Source organism: Apium graveolens, chromosome 5, assembly GCF_009905375.1.
Source record: "Apium graveolens cultivar Ventura chromosome 5, ASM990537v1, whole genome shotgun sequence".
Lineage (NCBI taxonomy): Eukaryota > Viridiplantae > Streptophyta > Magnoliopsida > Apiales > Apiaceae > Apium > Apium graveolens.
The window spans coordinates 104377009-104383554 of record NC_133651.1 but is presented as its reverse complement, the minus strand read 5'-3'; the positions used below and the strand labels follow the sequence as shown (position 1 = coordinate 104383554).

Here is a 6546-nt window from a genome sequence, read left to right as displayed (position 1 = left end):
TTTAATAATTCTCAAAATTAATTAAAAATTAGTTTTAAATTCTGAAAAATAGTATTAATAATTTCTGAATTATTTTATTAAATTATAAATTCAAATTTATTTATTTAATTAATTATTTAATTATTTATCTAATTATTTATTAATTATCTAATTAATTAATAATTGGGTAATTAATTAATAATTAGGTAATTAATTAGTGAATAAAGACTAGAAATAATTAAGTAATGTGATTAATAATCTAATAATTAGTTAATAATGCGAATAGTGATTCACTAATTAGAATTATTATTCGAGCGTTAGTTATTCGAATAATATTGCGGTAATTATTCGTATCGTGTAATTAGTTATCGGTAATTATCTGTTTAGCGAATCGTACGAGTTTCAACAATAATCTAATAGTTCGATAATTATGCGAGAATTGCGAGTAGCTCGTAGTTATACGAGTGATTAATCATTAAGTTAGTTTATAATTCGAGTAATTCGTAGTTATTCGATAAATAGTGTATCGGTTAATTAAATCGATTGATTATTTGTAAATAATCGATCTGAACGAATAAATAATAATAATTTGTAATAAATAGTAATAATTCCTAATAATTAGGGATTAATTATTTTTAAAATACAATAATTAATAATTAATTATTTAAAAATATAATTAAGATTGTTTAATTATAATTAATTATTTATAATTAATTATTAATTAATTAAATCTTGTTTAATTCATAATAATTCAACTGTTAGTCTGATTTGAGCGAAACGAAAACCTCTAGACTCAGAAAAATGAGACGAATCCAATAAAAATAGTTGTAAGTTATAATTTCTTCCGAAAGAGAGTGGTTTGGTGATAATTGATAGTTTGTAGGTCCTAATAGGGGTATAATTGAGCCGAATAAATCCTGAAAAATTCTAATAAAATCAGATAAGACTAGTAATGCAGGTATGAGTCTAGAATTGATTCTAAAAAAATAATTATAAGTCTAAAAAAATGTATTATGTGTTTTATGTGCTACGTGTTTTACGTGATTATGTGAATATATGTGCTGTATAAATATATGTGTATATATGCGAGTCAGATAGAAACGCATGGGTAGACTGATAAGGTTGCGTGATATCAATTCAAGATACACGTATATAGTAAGTTATCTAAACGACTATTTTTCCATGATTGGTTCAGTGTTAGCAAGGCAGAGCAAGCTAGGGTCAGAAGGCGGTGAGTTAAACCAGGTTAAGTACGCGCAAGGCAAGTTTTCCCCCTATTCTAAATTCAGAATAGTGATTTATATTTATTTTCTATCGTATCAATTCTCTTTGATAATCATTGTTCATATACACTGTTACCCATTTATTATTGCTTGTTTCCAATTTCATTTCAATTCTTGATTTACCCAATTTATTAAATTCCCTGTTCATATTTCAATCCTTTTTACCCTTGTTACATATACTCTGGTATATCCTGGTGTTGGGATATATCAATAGCATTCTGATTGTTCCGGATGCTAAGCCTTGGACTGGATGGTTACTATACGGGCTGGGTTTTACCCAGACCATTATTTAATAGGCCATAGTTGCCTGAGTACTCCTTATGTTGGTTGGGTCTATGTAGTTGGGTATAGATCCGCACTATATTCTGACTGATCAGCAGGTTATAGTGCATATGTTGGTTCTTGTTTCCAGTCTTGTTCATTTGGTACTCGCCAGTATTGGCAAATTACTATCATATACAGATTCAGTTGGTTAATCCAACCAGCAGCTTATTGGTTCACTTATCTCTCTTTCTTTATACTATATATATTGTTGCAGGCTTGTTGAGCAATTTTGGCTCATCCCTTTTTATTGTTACTCCTATTGTTTTACAGTTAAGGTTGAGAATGAAACCCATCAGGACCCGCATAGTCAAGAAGCGAGTCAAGCAGCGAGACCCTCTTATACCAAGAGTGTTCCTTCCTATTCCTGAAGAGAGCTTTGAATTGCCAGATCAGGTGTAGCAGAATAAGTAGTAATGTTGGGTTGAATAAAAGTATTGTGTAGTTTGAATAAAAGTTGTGTAGTGAGAGTGTAGATAGAATAAAGTTTTGTAACAAAGAGAGTTCTTGAGACAGATTTTATTTAGTTGGGTTTGTAATAAAGTGTAGTATGTGGTTCTTGTTTTTAACTCAGACCATAAAAGATCCTTAGTAGAGATAGTTCGGGGTAATTATTATATTTGTATTCCGCTTATGCAGGATTAGTTGGTAATTGTTGTTAATAATGCCCCAAATCTATACCCCGGATTTGGAGGGTGTTATAATTGGGATAGGATATGTGGTGATTGTGTAGAAGTTGAAGGTTGGTTAGGGTTAGATGAGGTTGATAGTATGGACGGTGAAATTATACTTGTGACAGGAGTCACACTTGAACTTACAGCGGGAGCTGTGGTTATGACAGTGTGTTGTTCACTAGGTAACTGAACTTTCATTTGAATTGGAGGGGATTTGACTAGGTTACTGTCATGTACCATGACCTCAAACCCTTGTTCCTTTTGCAGGAACTAGCACTTGAATGTGCTTGAGTACTTATGCTTAAGTACTTGCCTCCCCAATAGCTGGATCATTGATAATTGAACTCCCAGTTTTAATTGTCAAAGGAATTTCAGCTAGAGTTTTGAGGGGAGTTATTTATTTTATGAGAAACCTCCAATTGAATTGGAGATAATTTTAGTAGCTCCCCTTCAAGAGTACTACCATCAAACCTATCAGTCTATGAAGATTGTTATGCACATGAAGGTGCCTTGGAAACTTGCACAGGGTCTTAGTAAAAACTGATGAAACCTCTGTATTTGTGATGGTGTCATCAAGGTCAACCTCAGCATGTAGCCTCTCACCATTTAGAGATTGTGCATGAGTGGTGATCACAGTTTCATGAACTGTGTCACTTGATTTTGGAAAGGCTTGAGAAGATGATTCAAGCCCTTCATTAAGAAATTTTAGAAATAAGATTTGTGAGCTCATGCATGAGTGTTAGAAACTCCCCCTGAATAGATGAGGTAGTTTCAATTGATGTGCCCTCTAAGTGTGTGCCAGCCAATTGATTTCTTTCATCCTCTTGAGGGTGCTCAGGAGGGGGTACAAACTTATTACAGGATGTATTGAGGAGAATGCTTGATTCAATAGTGACACCTTGTTGAGAAGGTGCCGGTAGAGTCTGTTTATGCCTTTGTGTTACAGCTATATCTTTTGAGAAGATATTTAGGTCACTACAAGAAAACGGTCAATAGACATCACCCCTTTGACATCGGTTACATTAGTCACTGATGTTAAAAGAGTTTTTTACATCGGTTTTACTTAAACCGATGTTAAAGTATTTTATAGACATCGGTTAAAATTAAAACTGATGTCTCAATCACATTTTAAAAAATATAAAAAACAAGCGGGCGTGTCTTTCCCCCGCTTACTTAAGAATATTTCCCCGTCCATTTTCATTTCTCCCAACTTTCCCCTCTTCACTCAATTGTTTCTCACGTGCCTCTCTCTACTCTCTCTTTCTCTATCTCTCCCGTCTCTTTTAAACCTCACACTCCCAGACCCACATACAAACACACAAGTCCTAGATTTTCTCTTCAAACTAAAGCCCTAAACTGAAAGAAGATGGTAAATTTTCAATTAGGTGAAACCCTAACTTCTATTTTTTGTAATTTTCAAAATACACACACCCACACAAATCAAAGCACATCTCTCAACCTTTAGAACCCTAGATCTGAAAGAGGTCAACCCGATTTTAGTTATATACAAAACTATGGTTTTTATTTTTGTTCGAAATCGATGGATCTAAGTCAATTAAGCAAAATCGAAGTCTGAATGGTACTATTATCTTCAATTGGTACTATGTACTTGCAATTTGTAAGCATATTTAAATTTATTTTCAATTTTTATTTGATTTGTTCTTTCATATTGGAGCTTCATTTGACAAGTGTAAGTAAAAAGATTCATTCTTGAGTTTGTGTCATCTACAATTAGTAAGTGTTTAGCTTTTACATTTAATTCTTTTTTTCCTGATTTTTAATTCTTGAACAGAGCAATTTTAGTTTGTTTTTTTTGTTGGTCTGTTTTGGTGTTTAAATTTGTGTGTGTAAATGATGGTAAATGTTAAATAAGTCAAATTTATAGATGATTCTTATGTTTGAACTTAACTAGTATTTGTTAGTTTTCTGTTTGATTTTAGTGAATTGGATTTTTCGAAAAGGAATATATATTGGATTCTTCTGTTTATTTTTCTATTTTTCCTTGAAGCATATAAAAGCCGCTACAAATAACATTGATGCCATGAATAAGATTGGAGAAGGTGGCTTTGGTTCAGTTTATAAGGTACTTTTGTCGTATCTTTTGAACAGAAGTGCAGTCTGATAATAATTTATATATTTTGCTTTCATAGACTCTGAGCTAAATATGTTGTACAGGGTACATTATCTGATGGTAAAGTAATTTCAGTAAAGAAATTATCCTCTCAATCAAGGCAGGGGAATCATAAATTCTTGAATGAGGTTGCAATGATTTCCTGTGTACAATACCCAAATCTTGTAAAGCTCTATGGATGTTATATTGAAGAAGATCAGTTATTGCGGATATATGATTTTATGAAAAATAATAGTCTTACCAAAGCTTTATTCAGTGAGTTATGTTCTAGTTAAATTGTGTCATTTTATGTTAAATTAGTAGCTAATGCTTTGAACTTGCTGTGAATTTGTCGTTTAAAATACTTTTGTGTCATTTTTTTAATAGATCTATTATAGTACCTCTTTTTTATGTTGAGCTAATAATATCATTTTGAAGTCTGACATCTACCTTCCCCAGGTAAGGAGCACTGTCCATGCTGACCTTCACAAACAAGGCACCAGGTGCTGGCTTTCCATTAACTTTTTCATTGTTCTTCAAACTGGTTGCCAGTGTGTTTTTCCTGAATGATCTTATGGGCGGCCATCCAACTACATGTGCCCTGTATAAAAGACAAATAAGTATTCCATATTCTATAAATACTATCATGTTTTTCAAATCCTTTTATGTAGTAAGGGAAGTTCTTACTTTGCAGCAGGTGCACTAGTATTGTTGTTGGAACCATTCACTTTGCTAGCATTTGCAGTTTTCAAATGATGATATGCTTCCAATGCTTTCTGAGGAACTTCTTTAACTAAAGCAGCATGGGTCACAACTGACCCAGATGATAGCATTACATTAATATATGCACTGCCTGAAAACTTTCCAAGTCCCACAGGTTGTCCACTTTCAGAATCAGTTATGCTCGTGTTAAACATCCAATTTCCTTCGGCATTAGAAGGTCCTTTTATTTCTGAGATTTAAAAGTTTTAAGTCTGTGACTTAGGGAGTTGATTAGTGGCACATAGGTTTATACTGATATTAGTGGTAAAAGTTTTCTGCAATGGTTAATTTAGTTTCTTATATGATGAGATTTTTCTTACTGCCTTGGTTTTCTGATAGCTAAACTAGAACTACAAATAGTTGTCATAGGATGAGGTTACCTAGTTCTATATATTTTAGCTTGGTTTAGCAGGGGGTGCCTACTGCTTCTATTCTAATTGTTCGATGTTTAAATCTTAATGTCAAGCATTATAACATTCCAACCAATATAGTTTTTTAGGAATACATAAGTCGGGCTCTGTTCTTTGATTATCTTTCAGATGCATTTACAAATACTTCACAATACTATCCATTTTCCACAGGTTGCATTCAGAGCAAAAATGGGGGACAAATATAAACTTCATCCGGGGTCTGTTCTAGAAGAAAAATTTGGAGCGGTATATTGTTTATCTTTACTGCTTAGACTTTCAAAGATTTAAATTTCTCAGTTATATTTTACCCCCATTATGTCCTATTTCCGTGAAAAAAAATCTGAAATTTTGTTGTGCCATCTGCTATTAAACTCGTAACTGCCATTTGGTCCTTGGGTTTGAATAGGTGGAAGCATCAACTAATGTTTGTTACGTTGATTTGTTGACAGCCATACTTCAGGAGTTAGGTAAATATGGAATAACATTCAACTATGTGTCCTTCTCATGATGTAATATTCCTATAACAAGGAAGTTTTGTTGATTTAACATTACTGTAATATGGAAACTTTTGTTGCTGCATTTCAGGATCTTAAAAAATATAATGATCAAGAACTTGATGCATTCGGTGGAACTTCTAGCTGAAATGGTAGCATGTCGGAGGGGCTAGTTAATAAGTTGCATTTATAATAAAATTTTCATTCACAGAGACTGGTAAAAGAATTTTTTTGACTTGAAAATGTATATTTTAGATTTTTTTTTATTTTGTCAGTGTTGTATATTGGAATTCTTTGTACTATTTTGATAATGATAATCGAAATTTTGGTTAATTATATATGATTGATTCTGATTATTTTATTTTTGGTGCTTTTGGTATTTTTGGTGCTTATATATAAATAAATATTTTAAAATATAATAATTAAATAAGTAACCATAGACATCAGTTAATGACTGGTGTCTTAGTATGTGTAATATATTATTTTTATTTAAAGAAACGTTGTTCTATGAAT

At 32.2% G+C, this 6546-nt stretch overlaps 1 long non-coding RNA gene across 4 annotated transcripts; it reads left to right on the top strand.

Moving 5' to 3' along the window:
* Nucleotides 1-3466: 3466 nt before the first annotated feature.
* Nucleotides 3467-6363, top strand: LOC141661396 (uncharacterized). Of its 4 annotated transcripts, none has more exons than XR_012549934.1 (7): nt 3467-3626; nt 4266-4340; nt 4433-4643; nt 4827-5307; nt 5711-5785; nt 5946-6006; nt 6125-6363. It is a non-coding gene; the product is annotated as an uncharacterized LOC141661396 (long non-coding RNA). The 4 variants fall into 4 exon arrangements; XR_012549932.1 differs by having other exon boundaries at nt 3467-3642; XR_012549933.1 differs by having other exon boundaries at nt 3467-3836; nt 4827-5244.
* Nucleotides 6364-6546: the final 183 nt, after the last annotated feature.